This window comes from Hyla sarda, chromosome 8, assembly GCF_029499605.1.
Source record: "Hyla sarda isolate aHylSar1 chromosome 8, aHylSar1.hap1, whole genome shotgun sequence".
Lineage (NCBI taxonomy): Eukaryota > Metazoa > Chordata > Amphibia > Anura > Hylidae > Hyla > Hyla sarda.
In genome coordinates, this window is record NC_079196.1 from 112814930 (window position 1) to 112834888 (window position 19959).

The 19959-nt window shown below is 43.5% G+C and overlaps 12 pseudogenes; all 12 read right to left on the bottom strand.

The window, feature by feature from the left end:
- Positions 1-35: 35 nt before the first annotated feature.
- On the bottom strand, positions 36-299 carry LOC130289300 (U2 spliceosomal RNA; annotated as a pseudogene).
- Positions 300-1766: 1467 nt separating this feature from the next.
- On the bottom strand, positions 1767-2031 carry LOC130287888 (U2 spliceosomal RNA; annotated as a pseudogene).
- Positions 2032-3504: 1473 nt separating this feature from the next.
- Positions 3505-3769, bottom strand: LOC130287889 (U2 spliceosomal RNA; annotated as a pseudogene).
- A 1467-nt stretch (positions 3770-5236) lies between these two features.
- On the bottom strand, positions 5237-5501 carry LOC130288488 (U2 spliceosomal RNA; annotated as a pseudogene).
- Positions 5502-6968: 1467 nt separating this feature from the next.
- LOC130290177 (U2 spliceosomal RNA) lies at positions 6969-7232 on the bottom strand (annotated as a pseudogene).
- Positions 7233-8690: 1458 nt separating this feature from the next.
- On the bottom strand, positions 8691-8954 carry LOC130285974 (U2 spliceosomal RNA; annotated as a pseudogene).
- Positions 8955-10448: 1494 nt separating this feature from the next.
- LOC130288397 (U2 spliceosomal RNA) lies at positions 10449-10712 on the bottom strand (annotated as a pseudogene).
- A 1451-nt stretch (positions 10713-12163) lies between these two features.
- Positions 12164-12427, bottom strand: LOC130288398 (U2 spliceosomal RNA; annotated as a pseudogene).
- Positions 12428-13903: 1476 nt separating this feature from the next.
- LOC130285975 (U2 spliceosomal RNA) lies at positions 13904-14167 on the bottom strand (annotated as a pseudogene).
- A 1460-nt stretch (positions 14168-15627) lies between these two features.
- On the bottom strand, positions 15628-15891 carry LOC130285977 (U2 spliceosomal RNA; annotated as a pseudogene).
- A 1478-nt stretch (positions 15892-17369) lies between these two features.
- On the bottom strand, positions 17370-17634 carry LOC130287890 (U2 spliceosomal RNA; annotated as a pseudogene).
- A 1476-nt stretch (positions 17635-19110) lies between these two features.
- LOC130287695 (U2 spliceosomal RNA) lies at positions 19111-19374 on the bottom strand (annotated as a pseudogene).
- Positions 19375-19959: the final 585 nt, after the last annotated feature.

Consider the following 19959-nt stretch of genomic DNA (forward strand, 5'->3'; position numbering starts at 1 on the left):
TTAAATGAGAATCTTTCTTGTTTAACACTGGAATGGGGTGGTGCACTGTTCACTACCCGAAGATACTGCCACATCGGGTCAATGCATAGGGCAACAGAAGCAAGCTTCCAAATCAGCTCCCTTTCTCAAAAATCCATTTAATTTATGGTCCCCAGATAGGGAACGTATGTATCAGTATGTGCTCACAAGTCACCCAAGTGCAAGTATTCACACAAAAAAAAACGTGCCTCAGGATGCGATCTGTCGCAAGATCCTTTCTTTTTTTACACTTGATCTAAGCCAAAAGGCCTAGAGGGGATAACCGGGAAAGGGGTGGACCCAACCATGTCCCCTTCATGAGCACTCACATTACTCATAGGAATGGAAGGAAGGCTGGCAGCCAACCAGCCTCCCATACACTTTCTGGGTGGGTGGCAGTCAGCCACCCATACATACATACAGCACAGGCTAAACCCACACTTAAAAAAAGGACAGGCGACCATTGCACTCTGATGGAGCATTTAGCAATGCAATCCATAGCCTGGCTTTTGCCTGAACCCCCATCACTCCTCCTCTTGCATATAAGACAATATTTCAGATCTGCATATGAAAACAACACGCCTACCTTTGTTGCACATAGCTGCCTGCCTGTCTCTAGTTACCCCACTGGCTGTAGCTGCGTCCCTTCCGACATGGAATAACACCAACTGTAACGATAAACTGAAAATTAACAGTATAAACCTGCATCATTTTGGACTCTGGTATTTGCTGAATCCGGGTGACCTGACAATCGATGGTGGTGCCGCTGGTGATTCTGGCCTTCTTGGAATCTGCTGGGCCTATGTGTTAGCTCACACATCACTTGGGTATCCATGGTAACTACCACAACATGGTCATCTGCAGTTTACATCTAGCCCGTGGCATTGAATGGCATTTTAAAAGTGCTAAGGGTCCTGGTGCAATAATCCTCCCATGAGGATCAGCCTCAACGGCTTTGTAGATTGCACTCATGTCAGCAACTCCATATACATTTTTTTTTCTTCATGCTTCTTTCTTCATCCTTTTTTCTTTCTGTCATTCAGACTTTCATTCATTCGATCTCTCTCACTCACTTGCTTTAACTCATTTGTTCTCACTCACTCACTCACTCACTCAATCACTCACTCACTCATTCACTCTCACTCACTCTCACTCTCTCACTCACTCGCTCACTAAGTCAGTCTCTCTCTCTCTCTCTCTTTTTCTTTTTATATATATTTTTTTCCGTCTTCTTCTTCTTCTTCTTCTTCTTCTTCAGACCCTGTCATAGCACTAATGCCTTTCCAATACCACCAGCAGATGGAGACACTCCATTGCAACATTGGTTGTGAGCAGCAGTTTCTAAAAACAAATGCCTCATGGCGGATTTCCCATCCATCAATGGATGGTAAATTTTGTTTTTATCATTCACTGACCACAGAAACCAATGCATGGTCAAGCAACAGCAATGACACACCCTTGTGTATAGGCATGAGACCCTCATGTCATTTAACAGGATTCAGCACCACCCACAAGGCAGCTACCTGTCATGTCATGTCAAACCTGCACAGGTGTGCTAGATTATTATTATTTAGTTTTATTTTATTTTTTTACACCAATCAGTGTGCAAACATGGTCATTAAAACGCTAAATGAATAGACGTTCATAAACCAGTCAGTGCAACTCATCATTTTGGTCTCCAATTCTCAAACTCAAATTCTCACCCACGGAGGATTAAATGAGAATCTTTCTTGTTTAACACTGGAATGGGGTGGTGCACTGTTCACTACCCGAAGATACTGCCACATCGGGTCAATGCATAGGGCGACAGAAGCAAGCTTCCAAATCAGCTCCCTTTCTCAAAAATCCATTTAATTTATGGTCCCCAGATAGGGAACGTATGTATCAGTATGTGCTCACAAGTCACCCAAGTGCAAGTATTCACACAAAAAAAAAACGTGCCTCAGGATGCGATCTGTCGCAAGATCCTTTCTTTTTTTACACTTGATCTAAGCCAAAAGGCCTAGAGGGGATAACCGGGAAAGGGGTGGACCCAACCATGTCCCCTTCATGAGCACTCACATTACTCATAGGAATGGAAGGAAGGCTGGCAGCCAACCAGCCTCCCATACACTTTCTGGGTGGGTGGCAGTCAGCCACCCATACATACATACAGCACAGGCTAAACCCACATCATCACTTAAAAAAAGGACAGGCGACCATTGCACTCTGATGGAGCATTTAGCAATGCAATCCATAGCCTGGCTTTTGCCTGAACCCCCATCACTCCTCCTCTTGCATATAAGACAATATTTCAGATCTGCATATGAAAACAACACGCCTACCTTTGTTGCACATAGCTGCCTGCCTGTCTCTAGTTACCCCACTGGCTGTAGCTGCGTCGCTTCCGACATGGAATAACACCAACTGTAACGATAAACTGAAAATTAACAGTATAAACCTGCATCATTTTGGACTCTGGTATTTGCTGAATCCGGGTGACCTGACAATCGATGGTGGTGCCGCTGGTGATTCTGGCCTTCTTGGAATCTGTTGGGCCTATGTGTTAGCTCACACATCACTTGGGTATCCATGGTAACTACCACAACATGGTCATCTGCAGTTTACATCTAGCCCGTGGCATTGAATGGCATTTTAAAAGTGCTAAGGGTCCTGGTGCAATAATCCTCCCATGAGGATCAGCCTCAACGGCTTTGTAGATTGCACTCATGTCAGCAACTCCATATACATTTTTTTTTCTTCATGCTTCTTTCTTCATCCTTTTTTCTTTCTGTCATTCAGACTTTCATTCATTCGATCTCTCTCACTCACTTGCTTTAACTCATTTGTTCTCACTCACTCACTCACTCACTCAATCACTCACTCACTCATTCACTCTCACTCACTCTCACTCTCTCACTCACTCGCTCACTAAGTCAGTCTCTCTCTCTCTCTCTCTTTTTCTTTTTATATATATTTTTTTCCGTCTTCTTCTTCTTCTTCTTCTTCTTCTTCAGACCCTGTCATAGCACTAATGCCTTTCCAATACCACCAGCAGATGGAGACACTCCATTGCAACATTGGTTGTGAGCAGCAGTTTCTAAAAACAAATGCCTCATGGCGGATTTCCCATCCATCAATGGATGGTAAATTTTGTTTTTATCATTCACTGACCACAGAAACCAATGCATGGTCAAGCAACAGCAATGACACACCCTTGTGTATAGGCATGAGACCCTCATGTCATTTAACAGGATTCAGCACCACCCACAAGGCAGCTACCTGTCATGTCATGTCAAACCTGCACAGGTGTGCTAGATTATTATTATTTAGTTTTATTTTATTTTTTTACACCAATCAGTGTGCAAACATGGTCATTAAAACGCTAAATGAATAGACGTTCATAAACCAGTCAGTGCAACTCATCATTTTGGTCTCCAATTCTCAAACTCAAATTCTCACCCACGGAGGATTAAATGAGAATCTTTCTTGTTTAACACTGGAATGGGGTGGTGCACTGTTCACTACCCGAAGATACTGCCACATCGGGTCAATGCATAGGGCGACAGAAGCAAGCTTCCAAATCAGCTCCCTTTCTCAAAAATCCATTTAATTTATGGTCCCCAGATAGGGAACGTATGTATCAGTATGTGCTCACAAGTCACCCAAGTGCAAGTATTCACACAAAAAAAAAACGTGCCTCAGGATGCGATCTGTCGCAAGATCCTTTCTTTTTTTACACTTGATCTAAGCCAAAAGGCCTAGAGGGGATAACCGGGAAAGGGGTGGACCCAACCATGTCCCCTTCATGAGCACTCACATTACTCATAGGAATGGAAGGAAGGCTGGCAGCCAACCAGCCTCCCATACACTTTCTGGGTGGGTGGCAGTCAGCCACCCATACATACATACAGCACAGGCTAAACCCACATCATCACTTAAAAAAAGGACAGGCGACCATTGCACTCTGATGGAGCATTTAGCAATGCAATCCATAGCCTGGCTTTTGCCTGAACCCCCATCACTCCTCCTCTTGCATATAAGACAATATTTCAGATCTGCATATGAAAACAACACGCCTACCTTTGTTGCACATAGCTGCCTGCCTGTCTCTAGTTACCCCACTGGCTGTAGCTGCGTCGCTTCCGACATGGAATAACACCAACTGTAACGATAAACTGAAAATTAACAGTATAAACCTGCATCATTTTGGACTCTGGTATTTGCTGAATCCGGGTGACCTGACAATCGATGGTGGTGCCGCTGGTGATTCTGGCCTTCTTGGAATCTGTTGGGCCTATGTGTTAGCTCACACATCACTTGGGTATCCATGGTAACTACCACAACATGGTCATCTGCAGTTTACATCTAGCCCGTGGCATTGAATGGCATTTTAAAAGTGCTAAGGGTCCTGGTGCAATAATCCTCCCATGAGGATCAGCCTCAACGGCTTTGTAGATTGCACTCATGTCAGCAACTCCATATACATTTTTTTTTCTTCATGCTTCTTTCTTCATCCTTTTTTCTTTCTGTCATTCAGACTTTCATTCATTCGATCTCTCTCACTCACTTGCTTTAACTCATTTGTTCTCACTCACTCACTCACTCACTCAATCACTCACTCACTCATTCACTCTCACTCACTCTCACTCTCTCACTCACTCGCTCACTAAGTCAGTCTCTCTCTCTCTCTCTCTTTTTCTTTTTATATATATTTTTTTCCGTCTTCTTCTTCTTCTTCTTCTTCAGACCCTGTCATAGCACTAATGCCTTTCCAATACCACCAGCAGATGGAGACACTCCATTGCAACATTGGTTGTGAGCAGCAGTTTCTAAAAACAAATGCCTCATGGCGGATTTCCCATCCATCAATGGATGGTAAATTTTGTTTTTATCATTCACTGACCACAGAAACCAATGCATGGTCAAGCAACAGCAATGACACACCCTTGTGTATAGGCATGAGACCCTCATGTCATTTAACAGGATTCAGCACCACCCACAAGACAGCTACCTGTCATGTCATGTCAAACCTGCACAGGTGTGCTAGATTATTATTATTTAGTTTTATTTTATTTTTTTACACCAATCAGTGTGCAAACATGGTCATTAAAACGCTAAATGAATAGACGTTCATAAACCAGTCAGTGCAACTCATCATTTTGGTCTCCAATTCTCAAACTCAAATTCTCACCCACGGAGGATTAAATGAGAATCTTTCTTGTTTAACACTGGAATGGGGTGGTGCACTGTTCACTACCCGAAGATACTGCCACATCGGGTCAATGCATAGGGCGACAGAAGCAAGCTTCCAAATCAGCTCCCTTTCTCAAAAATCCATTTAATTTATGGTCCCCAGATAGGGAACGTATGTATCAGTATGTGCTCACAAGTCACCCAAGTGCAAGTATTCACACAAAAAAAAAACGTGCCTCAGGATGCGATCTGTCGCAAGATTCTTTCTTTTTTTACACTTGATCTAAGCCAAAAGGCCTAGAGGGGATAACCGGGAAAGGGGTGGACCCAACCATGTCCCCTTCATGAGCACTCACATTACTCATAGGAATGGAAGGAAGGCTGGCAGCCAACCAGCCTCCCATACACTTTCTGGGTGGGTGGCAGTCAGCCACCCATACATACATACAGCACAGGCTAAACCCACATCATCACTTAAAAAAAGGACAGGCGACCATTGCACTCTGATGGAGCATTTAGCAATGCAATCCATAGCCTGGCTTTTGCCTGAACCCCCATCACTCCTCCTCTTGCATATAAGACAATATTTCAGATCTGCATATGAAAACAACACGCCTACCTTTGTTGCACATAGCTGCCTGCCTGTCTCTAGTTACCCCACTGGCTGTAGCTGCGTCCCTTCCGACATGGAATAACACCAACTGTAACGATAAACTGAAAATTAACAGTATAAACCTGCATCATTTTGGACTCTGGTATTTGCTGAATCCGGGTGACCTGACAATCGATGGTGGTGCCGCTGGTGATTCTGGCCTTCTTGGAATCTGTTGGGCCTATGTGTTAGCTCACACATCACTTGGGTATCCATGGTAACTACCACAACATGGTCATCTGCAGTTTACATCTAGCCCGTGGCATTGAATGGCATTTTAAAAGTGCTAAGGGTCCTGGTGCAATAATCCTCCCATGAGGATCAGCCTCAACGGCTTTGTAGATTGCACTCATGTCAGCAACTCCATATACATTTTTTTTTCTTCATGCTTCTTTCTTCATCCTTTTTTCTTTCTGTCATTCAGACTTTCATTCATTCGATCTCTCTCACTCACTTGCTTTAACTCATTTGTTCTCACTCACTCACTCACTCACTCAATCACTCACTCACTCATTCACTCTCACTCACTCTCACTCTCTCACTCACTCGCTCACTAAGTCAGTCTCTCTCTCTCTCTCTCTTTTTCTTTTTATATATATTTTTTTCCGTCTTCTTCTTCTTCTTCTTCTTCAGACCCTGTCATAGCACTAATGCCTTTCCAATACCACCAGCAGATGGAGACACTCCATTGCAACATTGGTTGTGAGCAGCAGTTTCTAAAAACAAATGCCTCATGGCGGATTTCCCATCCATCAATGGATGGTAAATTTTGTTTTTATCATTCACTGACCACAGAAACCAATGCATGGTCAAGCAACAGCAATGACACACCCTTGTGTATAGGCATGAGACCCTCATGTCATTTAACAGGATTCAGCACCACCCACAAGACAGCTACCTGTCATGTCATGTCAAACCTGCACAGGTGTGCTAGATTATTATTATTTAGTTTTATTTTATTTTTTTACACCAATCAGTGTGCAAACATGGTCATTAAAACGCTAAATGAATAGACGTTCATAAACCAGTCAGTGCAACTCATCATTTTGGTCTCCAATTCTCAAACTCAAATTCTCACCCACGGAGGATTAAATGAGAATCTTTCTTGTTTAACACTGGAATGGGGTGGTGCACTGTTCACTACCCGAAGATACTGCCACATCGGGTCAATGCATAGGGCGACAGAAGCAAGCTTCCAAATCAGCTCCCTTTCTCAAAAATCCATTTAATTTATGGTCCCCAGATAGGGAACGTATGTATCAGTATGTGCTCACAAGTCACCCAAGTGCAAGTATTCACACAAAAAAAAACGTGCCTCAGGATGCAATCTGTCGCAAGATCCTTTCTTTTTTTACACTTGATCTAAGCCAAAAGGCCTAGAGGGGATAACCGGGAAAGGGGTGGACCCAACCATGTCCCCTTCATGAGCACTCACATTACTCATAGGAATGGAAGGAAGGCTGGCAGCCAACCAGCCTCCCATACACTTTCTGGGTGGGTGGCAGTCAGCCACCCATACATACATACAGCACAGGCTAAACCCACATCATCACTTAAAAAAAGGACAGGCGACCGTTGCACTCTGATGGAGCATTTAGCAATGCAATCCATAGCCTGGCTTTTGCCTGAACCCCCATCACTCCTCCTCTTGCATATAAGACAATATTTCAGATCTGCATATGAAAACAACACGCCTACCTTTGTTGCACATAGCTGCCTGCCTGTCTCTAGTTACCCCACTGGCTGTAGCTGCGTCCCTTCCGACATGGAATAACACCAACTGTAACGATAAACTGAAAATTAACAGTATAAACCTGCATCATTTTGGAATCTGGTATTTGCTGAATCCGGGTGACCTGACAATCGATGGTGGTGCCGCTGGTGATTCTGGCCTTCTTGGAATCTGTTGGGCCTATGTGTTAGCTCACACATCACTTGGGTATCCATGGTAACTACCACAACATGGTCATCTGCAGTTTACATCTAGCCCGTGGCATTGAATGGCATTTTAAAAGTGCTAAGGGTCCTGGTGCAATAATCCTCCCATGAGGATCAGCCTCAACGGCTTTGTAGATTGCACTCATGTCAGCAACTCCATATACATTTTTTTTTCTTCATGCTTCTTTCTTCATCCTTTTTTCTTTCTGTCATTCAGACTTTCATTCATTCGATCTCTCTCACTCACTTGCTTTAACTCATTTGTTCTCACTCACTCACTCACTCACTCAATCACTCACTCACTCATTCACTCTCACTCACTCGCTCACTAAGTCAGTCTCTCTCTCTCTCTCTATTTTTCTTTTTATATATATTTTTTTCCGTCTTCTTCTTCTTCTTCTTCTTCTTCTTCTTCAGACCCTGTCATAGCACTAATGCCTTTCCAATACCACCAGCAGATGGAGACACTCCATTGCAACATTGGTTGTGAGCAGCAGTTTCTAAAAACAAATGCCTCATGGCGGATTTCCCATCCATCAATGGATGGTAAATTTTGTTTTTATCATTCACTGACCACAGAAACCAATGCATGGTCAAGCAACAGCAATGACACACCCTTGTGTATAGGCATGAGACCCTCATGTCATTTAACAGGATTCAGCACCACCCACAAGACAGCTACCTGTCATGTCATGTCAAACCTGCACAGGTGTGCTAGATTATTATTATTTAGTTTTATTTTATTTTTTTACACCAATCAGTGTGCAAACATGGTCATTAAAACGCTAAATGAATAGACGTTCATAAACCAGTCAGTGCAACTCATCATTTTGGTCTCCAATTCTCAAACTCAAATTCTCACCCACGGAGGATTAAATGAGAATCTTTCTTGTTTAACACTGGAATGGGGTGGTGCACTGTTCACTACCCGAAGATACTGCCACATCGGGTCAATGCATAGGGCGACAGAAGCAAGCTTCCAAATCAGCTCCCTTTCTCAAAAATCCATTTAATTTATGGTCCCCAGATAGGGAACGTATGTATCAGTATGTGCTCACAAGTCACCCAAGTGCAAGTATTCACACAAAAAAAAACGTGCCTCAGGATGCGATCTGTCGCAAGATCCTTTCTTTTTTTACACTTGATCTAAGCCAAAAGGCCTAGAGGGGATAACCGGGAAAGGGGTGGACCCAACCATGTCCCCTTCATGAGCACTCACATTACTCATAGGAATGGAAGGAAGGCTGGCAGCCAACCAGCCTCCCATACACTTTCTGGGTGGGTGGCAGTCAGCCACCCATACATACATACAGCACAGGCTAAACCCACATCATCACTTAAAAAAAGGACAGGCGACCATTGCACTCTGATGGAGCATTTAGCAATGCAATCCATAGCCTGGCTTTTGCCTGAACCCCCATCACTCCTCCTCTTGCATATAAGACAATATTTCAGATCTGCATATGAAAACAACACGCCTACCTTTGTTGCACATAGCTGCCTGCCTGTCTCTAGTTACCCCACTGGCTGTAGCTGCGTCCCTTCCGACATGGAATAACACCAACTGTAACGATAAACTGAAAATTAACAGTATAAACCTGCATCATTTTGGACTCTGGTATTTGCTGAATCCGGGTGACCTGACAATCGATGGTGGTGCCGCTGGTGATTCTGGCCTTCTTGGAATCTGTTGGGCCTATGTGTTAGCTCACACATCACTTGGGTATCCATGGTAACTACCACAACATGGTCATCTGCAGTTTACATCTAGCCCGTGGCATTGAATGGCATTTTAAAAGTGCTAAGGGTCCTGGTGCAATAATCCTCCCATGAGGATCAGCCTCAACGGCTTTGTAGATTGCACTCATGTCAGCAACTCCATATACATTTTTTTTTCTTCATGCTTCTTTCTTCATCCTTTTTTCTTTCTGTCATTCAGACTTTCATTCATTCGATCTCTCTCACTCACTTGCTTTAACTCATTTGTTCTCACTCACTCACTCACTCACTCAATCACTCACTCACTCATTCACTCTCACTCACTCTCACTCTCTCACTCACTCGCTCACTAAGTCAGTCTCTCTCTCTCTCTCTCTTTTTCTTTTTATATATATTTTTTTCCATCTTCTTCTTCTTCTTCTTCTTCTTCTTCTTCTTCTTCTTCTTCTTCTTCAGACCCTGTCATAGCACTAATGCCTTTCCAATACCACCAGCAGATGGAGACACTCCATTGCAACATTGGTTGTGAGCAGCAGTTTCTAAAAACAAATGCCTCATGGCGGATTTCCCATCCATCAATGGATGGTAAATTTTGTTTTTATCATTCACTGACCACAGAAACCAATGCATGGTCAAGCAACAGCAATGACACACCCTTGTGTATAGGCATGAGACCCTCATGTCATTTAACAGGATTCAGCACCACCCACAAGACAGCTACCTGTCATGTCATGTCAAACCTGCACAGGTGTGCTAGATTATTATTATTTAGTTTTATTTTATTTTTTTACACCAATCAGTGTGCAAACATGGTCATTAAAACGCTAAATGAATAGACGTTCATAAACCAGTCAGTGCAACTCATCATTTTGGTCTCCAATTCTCAAACTCAAATTCTCACCCACGGAGGATTAAATGAGAATCTTTCTTGTTTAACACTGGAATGGGGTGGTGCACTGTTCACTACCCGAAGATACTGCCACATCGGGTCAATGCATAGGGCGACAGAAGCAAGCTTCCAAATCAGCTCCCTTTCTCAAAAATCCATTTAATTTATGGTCCCCAGATAGGGAACGTATGTATCAGTATGTGCTCACAAGTCACCCAAGTGCAAGTATTCACACAAAAAAAAACGTGCCTCAGGATGCGATCTGTCGCAAGATTCTTTCTTTTTTTACACTTGATCTAAGCCAAAAGGCCTAGAGGGGATAACCGGGAAAGGGGTGGACCCAACCATGTCCCCTTCATGAGCACTCACATTACTCATAGGAATGGAAGGAAGGCTGGCAGCCAACCAGCCTCCCATACACTTTCTGGGTGGGTGGCAGTCAGCCACCCATACATACATACAGCACAGGCTAAACCCACATCATCACTTAAAAAAAGGACAGGCGACCATTGCACTCTGATGGAGCATTTAGCAATGCAATCCATAGCCTGGCTTTTGCCTGAACCCCCATCACTCCTCCTCTTGCATATAAGACAATATTTCAGATCTGCATATGAAAACAACACGCCTACCTTTGTTGCACATAGCTGCCTGCCTGTCTCTAGTTACCCCACTGGCTGTAGCTGCGTCCCTTCCGACATGGAATAACACCAACTGTAACGATAAACTGAAAATTAACAGTATAAACCTGCATCATTTTGGACTCTGGTATTTGCTGAATCCGGGTGACCTGACAATCGATGGTGGTGCCGCTGGTGATTCTGGCCTTCTTGGAATCTGTTGGGCCTATGTGTTAGCTCACACATCACTTGGGTATCCATGGTAACTACCACAACATGGTCATCTGCAGTTTACATCTAGCCCGTGGCATTGAATGGCATTTTAAAAGTGCTAAGGGTCCTGGTGCAATAATCCTCCCATGAGGATCAGCCTCAACGGCTTTGTAGATTGCACTCATGTCAGCAACTCCATATACATTTTTTTTTCTTCATGCTTCTTTCTTCATCCTTTTTTCTTTCTGTCATTCAGACTTTCATTCATTCGATCTCTCTCACTCACTTGCTTTAACTCATTTGTTCTCACTCACTCACTCACTCAATCACTCACTCACTCATTCACTCTCACTCACTCGCTCACTAAGTCAGTCTCTCTCTCTCTCTCTCTTTTTCTTTTTATATATATTTTTTTCCGTCTTCTTCTTCTTCTTCTTCTTCTTCTTCAGACCCTGTCATAGCACTAATGCCTTTCCAATACCACCAGCAGATGGAGACACTCCATTGCAACATTGGTTGTGAGCAGCAGTTTCTAAAAACAAATGCCTCATGGCGGATTTCCCATCCATCAATGGATGGTAAATTTTGTTTTTATCATTCACTGACCACAGAAACCAATGCATGGTCAAGCAACAGCAATGACACACCCTTGTGTATAGGCATGAGACCCTCATGTCATTTAACAGGATTCAGCACCACCCACAAGACAGCTACCTGTCATGTCATGTCAAACCTGCACAGGTGTGCTAGATTATTATTATTTAGTTTTATTTTATTTTTTTACACCAATCAGTGTGCAAACATGGTCATTAAAACGCTAAATGAATAGACGTTCATAAACCAGTCAGTGCAACTCATCATTTTGGTCTCCAATTCTCAAACTCAAATTCTCACCCACGGAGGATTAAATGAGAATCTTTCTTGTTTAACACTGGAATGGGGTGGTGCACTGTTCACTACCCGAAGATACTGCCACATCGGGTCAATGCATAGGGCGACAGAAGCAAGCTTCCAAATCAGCTCCCTTTCTCAAAAATCCATTTAATTTATGGTCCCCAGATAGGGAACGTATGTATCAGTATGTGCTCACAAGTCACCCAAGTGCAAGTATTCACACAAAAAAAAACGTGCCTCAGGATGCGATCTGTCGCAAGATTCTTTCTTTTTTTACACTTGATCTAAGCCAAAAGGCCTAGAGGGGATAACCGGGAAAGGGGTGGACCCAACCATGTCCCCTTCATGAGCACTCACATTACTCATAGGAATGGAAGGAAGGCTGGCAGCCAACCAGCCTCCCATACACTTTCTGGGTGGGTGGCAGTCAGCCACCCATACATACATACAGCACAGGCTAAACCCACATCATCACTTAAAAAAAGGACAGGCGACCATTGCACTCTGATGGAGCATTTAGCAATGCAATCCATAGCCTGGCTTTTGCCTGAACCCCCATCACTCCTCCTCTTGCATATAAGACAATATTTCAGATCTGCATATGAAAACAACACGCCTACCTTTGTTGCACATAGCTGCCTGCCTGTCTCTAGTTACCCCACTGGCTGTAGCTGCGTCCCTTCCGACATGGAATAACACCAACTGTAACGATAAACTGAAAATTAACAGTATAAACCTGCATCATTTTGGACTCTGGTATTTGCTGAATCCGGGTGACCTGACAATCGATGGTGGTGCCGCTGGTGATTCTGGCCTTCTTGGAATCTGTTGGGCCTATGTGTTAGCTCACACATCACTTGGGTATCCATGGTAACTACCACAACATGGTCATCTGCAGTTTACATCTAGCCCGTGGCATTGAATGGCATTTTAAAAGTGCTAAGGGTCCTGGTGCAATAATCCTCCCATGAGGATCAGCCTCAACGGCTTTGTAGATTGCACTCATGTCAGCAACTCCATATACATTTTTTTTTCTTCATGCTTCTTTCTTCATCCTTTTTTCTTTCTGTCATTCAGACTTTCATTCATTCGATCTCTCTCACTCACTTGCTTTAACTCATTTGTTCTCACTCACTCACTCACTCACTCAATCACTCACTCACTCATTCACTCTCACTCACTCTCACTCTCTCACTCACTCGCTCACTAAGTCAGTCTCTCTCTCTCTCTCTCTTTTTCTTTTTATATATATTTTTTTCCGTCTTCTTCTTCTTCTTCTTCTTCTTCTTCTTCAGACCCTGTCATAGCACTAATGCCTTTCCAATACCACCAGCAGATGGAGACACTCCATTGCAACATTGGTTGTGAGCAGCAGTTTCTAAAAACAAATGCCTCATGGCGGATTTCCCATCCATCAATGGATGGTAAATTTTGTTTTTATCATTCACTGACCACAGAAACCAATGCATGGTCAAGCAACAGCAATGACACACCCTTGTGTATAGGCATGAGACCCTCATGTCATTTAACAGGATTCAGCACCACCCACAAGACAGCTACCTGTCATGTCATGTCAAACCTGCACAGGTGTGCTAGATTATTATTATTTAGTTTTATTTTATTTTTTTACACCAATCAGTGTGCAAACATGGTCATTAAAACGCTAAATGAATAGACGTTCATAAACCAGTCAGTGCAACTCATCATTTTGGTCTCCAATTCTCAAACTCAAATTCTCACCCACGGAGGATTAAATGAGAATCTTTCTTGTTTAACACTGGAATGGGGTGGTGCACTGTTCACTACCCGAAGATACTGCCACATCGGGTCAATGCATAGGGCGACAGAAGCAAGCTTCCAAATCAGCTCCCTTTCTCAAAAATCCATTTAATTTATGGTCCCCAGATAGGGAACGTATGTATCAGTATGTGCTCACAAGTCACCCAAGTGCAAGTATTCACACAAAAAAAAACGTGCCTCAGGATGCGATCTGTCGCAAGATCCTTTCTTTTTTTACACTTGATCTAAGCCAAAAGGCCTAGAGGGGATAACCGGGAAAGGGGTGGACCCAACCATGTCCCCTTCATGAGCACTCACATTACTCATAGGAATGGAAGGAAGGCTGGCAGCCAACCAGCCTCCCATACACTTTCTGGGTGGGTGGCAGTCAGCCACCCATACATACATACAGCACAGGCTAAACCCACATCATCACTTAAAAAAAGGACAGGCGACCATTGCACTCTGATGGAGCATTTAGCAATGCAATCCATAGCCTGGCTTTTGCCTGAACCCCCATCACTCCTCCTCTTGCATATAAGACAATATTTCAGATCTGCATATGAAAACAACACGCCTACCTTTGTTGCACATAGCTGCCTGCCTGTCTCTAGTTACCCCACTGGCTGTAGCTGCGTCCCTTCCGACATGGAATAACACCAACTGTAACGATAAACTGAAAATTAACAGTATAAACCTGCATCATTTTGGACTCTGGTATTTGCTGAATCCGGGTGACCTGACAATCGATGGTGGTGCCGCTGGTGATTCTGGCCTTCTTGGAATCTGTTGGGCCTATGTGTTAGCTCACACATCACTTGGGTATCCATGGTAACTACCACAACATGGTCATCTGCAGTTTACATCTAGCCCGTGGCATTGAATGGCATTTTAAAAGTGCTAAGGGTCCTGGTGCAATAATCCTCCCATGAGGATCAGCCTCAACGGCTTTGTAGATTGCACTCATGTCAGCAACTCCATATACATTTTTTTTTCTTCATGCTTCTTTCTTCATCCTTTTTTCTTTCTGTCATTCAGACTTTCATTCATTCGATCTCTCTCACTCACTTGCTTTAACTCATTTGTTCTCACTCACTCACTCACTCAATCACTCACTCACTCATTCACTCTCACTCACTCTCACTCTCTCACTCACTCGCTCACTAAGTCAGTCTCTCTCTCTCTCTCTCTTTTTCTTTTTATATATATTTTTTTCCGTCTTCTTCTTCTTCTTCTTCAGACCCTGTCATAGCACTAATGCCTTTCCAATACCACCAGCAGATGGAGACACTCCATTGCAACATTGGTTGTGAGCAGCAGTTTCTAAAAACAAATGCCTCATGGCGGATTTCCCATCCATCAATGGATGGTAAATTTTGTTTTTATCATTCACTGACCACAGAAACCAATGCATGGTCAAGCAACAGCAATGACACACCCTTGTGTATAGGCATGAGACCCTCATGTCATTTAACAGGATTCAGCACCACCCACAAGACAGCTACCTGTCATGTCATGTCAAACCTGCACAGGTGTGCTAGATTATTATTATTTAGTTTTATTTTATTTTTTTACACCAATCAGTGTGCAAACATGGTCATTAAAACGCTAAATGAATAGACGTTCATAAACCAGTCAGTGCAACTCATCATTTTGGTCTCCAATTCTCAAACTCAAATTCTCACCCACGGAGGATTAAATGAGAATCTTTCTTGTTTAACACTGGAATGGGGTGGTGCACTGTTCACTACCCGAAGATACTGCCACATCGGGTCAATGCATAGGGCGACAGAAGCAAGCTTCCAAATCAGCTCCCTTTCTCAAAAATCCATTTAATTTATGGTCCCCAGATAGGGAACGTATGTATCAGTATGTGCTCACAAGTCACCCAAGTGCAAGTATTCACACAAAAAAAAACGTGCCTCAGGATGCGATCTGTCGCAAGATCCTTTCTTTTTTTACACTTGATCTAAGCCAAAAGGCCTAGAGGGGATAACCGGGAAAGGGGTGGACCCAACCATGTCCCCTTCATGAGCACTCACATTACTCATAGGAATGGAAGGAAGGCTGGCAGCCAACCAGCCTCCCATACACTTTCTGGGTGGGTGGCAGTCAGCCACCCATACATACATACAGCACAGGCTAAACCCACATCATCACTTAAAAAAAGGACAGGCGACCATTGCACTCTGATGGAGCATTTAGCAATGCAATCCATAGCCTGGCTTTTGCCTGAACCCCCATCACTCCTCCTCTTGCATATAAGACAATATTTCAGATCTGCATATGAAAACAACACGCCTACCTTTGTTGCACATAGCTGCCTGCCTGTCTCTAGTTACCCCACTGGCTGTAGCTGCGTCCCTTCCGACATGGAATAACACCAACTGTAACGATAAACTGAAAATTAACAGTATAAACCTGCATCATTTTGGACTCTGGTATTTGCTGAATCCGGGTGACCTGACAATCGATGGTGGTGCCGCTGGTGATTCTGGCCTTCTTGGAATCTGTTGGGCCTATGTGTTAGCTCACACATCACTTGGGTATCCATGGTAACTACCACAACATGGTCATCTGCAGTTTACATCTAGCCCGTGGCATTGAATGGCATTTTAAAAGTGCTAAGGGTCCTGGTGCAATAATCCTCCCATGAGGATCAGCCTCAACGGCTTTGTAGATTGCACTCATGTCAGCAACTCCATATACATTTTTTTTTCTTCATGCTTCTTTCTTCATCCTTTTTTCTTTCTGTCATTCAGACTTTCATTCATTCGATCTCTCTCACTCACTTGCTTTAACTCATTTGTTCTCACTCACTCACTCACTCAATCACTCACTCACTCATTCACTCTCACTCACTCTCACTCTCTCACTCACTCGCTCACTAAGTCAGTCTCTCTCTCTCTCTCTCTTTTTCTTTTTATATATATTTTTTTCCGTCTTCTTCTTCTTCTTCTTCTTCTTCTTCTTCTTCTTCAGACCCTGTCATAGCACTAATGCCTTTCCAATACCACCAGCAGATGGAGACACTCCATTGCAACATTGGTTGTGAGCAGCAGTTTCTAAAAACAAATACCTCATGGCGGATTTCCCATCCATCAATGGATGGTAAATTTTGTTTTTATCATTCACTGACCACAGAAACCAATGCATGGTCAAGCAACAGCAATGACACACCCTTGTGTATAGGCATGAGACCCTCATGTCATTTAACAGGATTCAGCACCACCCACAAGACAGCTACCTGTCATGTCATGTCAAACCTGCACAGGTGTGCTAGATTATTATTATTTAGTTTTATTTTATTTTTTTACACCAATCAGTGTGCAAACATGGTCATTAAAACGCTAAATGAATAGACGTTCATAAACCAGTCAGTGCAACTCATCATTTTGGTCTCCAATTCTCAAACTCAAATTCTCACCCACGGAGGATTAAATGAGAATCTTTCTTGTTTAACACTGGAATGGGGTGGTGCACTGTTCACTACCCGAAGATACTGCCACATCGGGTCAATGCATAGGGCGACAGAAGCAAGCTTCCAAATCAGCTCCCTTTCTCAAAAATCCATTTAATTTATGGTCCCCAGATAGGGAACGTATGTATCAGTATGTGCTCACAAGTCACCCAAGTGCAAGTATTCACACAAAAAAAAAACGTGCCTCAGGATGCGATCTGTCGCAAGATCCTTTCTTTTTTTACACTTGATCTAAGCCAAAAGGCCTAGAGGGGATAACCGGGAAAGGGGTGGACCCAACCATGTCCCCTTCATGAGCACTCACATTACTCATAGGAATGGAAGGAAGGCTGGCAGCCAACCAGCCTCCCATACACTTTCTGGGTGGGTGGCAGTCAGCCACCCATACATACATACAGCACAGGCTAAACCCACATCATCACTTAAAAAAAGGACAGGCGACCATTGCACTCTGATGGAGCATTTAGCAATGCAATCCATAGCCTGGCTTTTACCTGAACCCCCATCACTCCTCCTCTTGCATATAAGACAATATTTCAGATCTGCATATGAAAACAACACGCCTACCTTTGTTGCACATAGCTGCCTGCCTGTCTCTAGTTACCCCACTGGCTGTAGCTGCGTCCCTTCCGACATGGAATAACACCAACTGTAACGATAAACTGAAAATTAACAGTATAAACCTGCATCATTTTGGACTCTGGTATTTGCTGAATCCGGGTGACCTGACAATCGATGGTGGTGCCGCTGGTGATTCTGGCCTTCTTGGAATCTGTTGGGCCTATGTGTTAGCTCACACATCACTTGGGTATCCATGGTAACTACCACAACATGGTCATCTGCAGTTTACATCTAGCCCGTGGCATTGAATGGCATTTTAAAAGTGCTAAGGGTCCTGGTGCAATAATCCTCCCATGAGGATCAGCCTCAACGGCTTTGTAGATTGCACTCATGTCAGCAACTCCATATACATTTTTTTTTCTTCATGCTTCTTTCTTCATCCTTTTTTCTTTCTGTCATTCAGACTTTCATTCATTCGATCTCTCTCACTCACTTGCTTTAACTCATTTGTTCTCACTCACTCACTCACTCACTCAATCACTCACTCACTCATTCACTCTCACTCACTCTCACTCTCTCACTCACTCGCTCACTAAGTCAGTCTCTCTCTCTCTCTCTCTTTTTCTTTTTATATATATTTTTTTCCGTCTTCTTCTTCTTCTTCTTCTTCTTCTTCTTCAGACCCTGTCATAGCACTAATGCCTTTCCAATACCACCAGCAGATGGAGACACTCCATTGCAACATTGGTTGTGAGCAGCAGTTTCTAAAAACAAATGCCTCATGGCGGATTTCCCATCCATCAATGGATGGTAAATTTTGTTTTTATCATTCACTGACCACAGAAACCAATGCATGGTCAAGCAACAGCAATGACACACCCTTGTGTATAGGCATGAGACCCTCATGTCATTTAACAGGATTCAGCACCACCCACAAGACAGCTACCTGTCATGTCATGTCAAACCTGCACAGGTGTGCTAGATTATTATTATTTAGTTTTATTTTATTTTTTTACACCAATCAGTGTGCAAACATGGTCATTAAAACGCTAAATGAATAGACGTTCATAAACCAGTCAGTGCAACTCATCATTTTGGTCTCCAATTCTCAAACTCAAATTCTCACCCACGGAGGATTAAATGAGAATCTTTCTTGTTTAACACTGGAATGGGGTGGTGCACTGTTCACTACCCGAAGATACTGCCACATCGGGTCAATGCATAGGGCGACAGAAGCAAGCTTCCAAATCAGCTCCCTTTCTCAAAAATCCATTTAATTTATGGTCCCCAGATAGGGAACGTATGTATCAGTATGTGCTCACAAGTCACCCAAGTGCAAGTATTCACACAAAAAAAACCGTGCCTCAGGATGCGATCTGTCGCAAGATCCTTTCTTTTTTTACACTTGATCTAAGCCAAAAGGCCTAGAGGGGATAACCGGGAAAGGGGTGGACCCAACCATGTCCCCTTCATGAGCACTCACATTACTCATAGGAATGGAAGGAAGGCTGGCAGCCAACCAGCCTCCCATACACTTTCTGGGTGGGTGGCAGTCAGCCACCCATACATACATACAGCACAGGCTAAACCCACATCATCACTTAAAAAAAGGACAGGCGACCATTGCACTCTGATGGAGCATTTAGCAATGCAATCCATAGCCTGGCTTTTGCCTGAACCCCCATCACTCCTCCTCTTGCATATAAGACAATATTTCAGATCTGCATATGAAAACAACACGCCTACCTTTGTTGCACATAGCTGCCTGCCTGTCTCTAGTTACCCCACTGGCTGTAGCTGCGTCCCTTCCGACATGGAATAACACCAACTGTAACGATAAACTGAAAATTAACAGTATAAACCTGCATCATTTTGGACTCTGGTATTTGCTGAATCCGGGTGACCTGACAATCGATGGTGGTGCCGCTGGTGATTCTGGCCTTCTTGGAATCTGTTGGGCCTATGTGTTAGCTCACACATCACTTGGGTATCCATGGTAACTACCACAACATGGTCATCT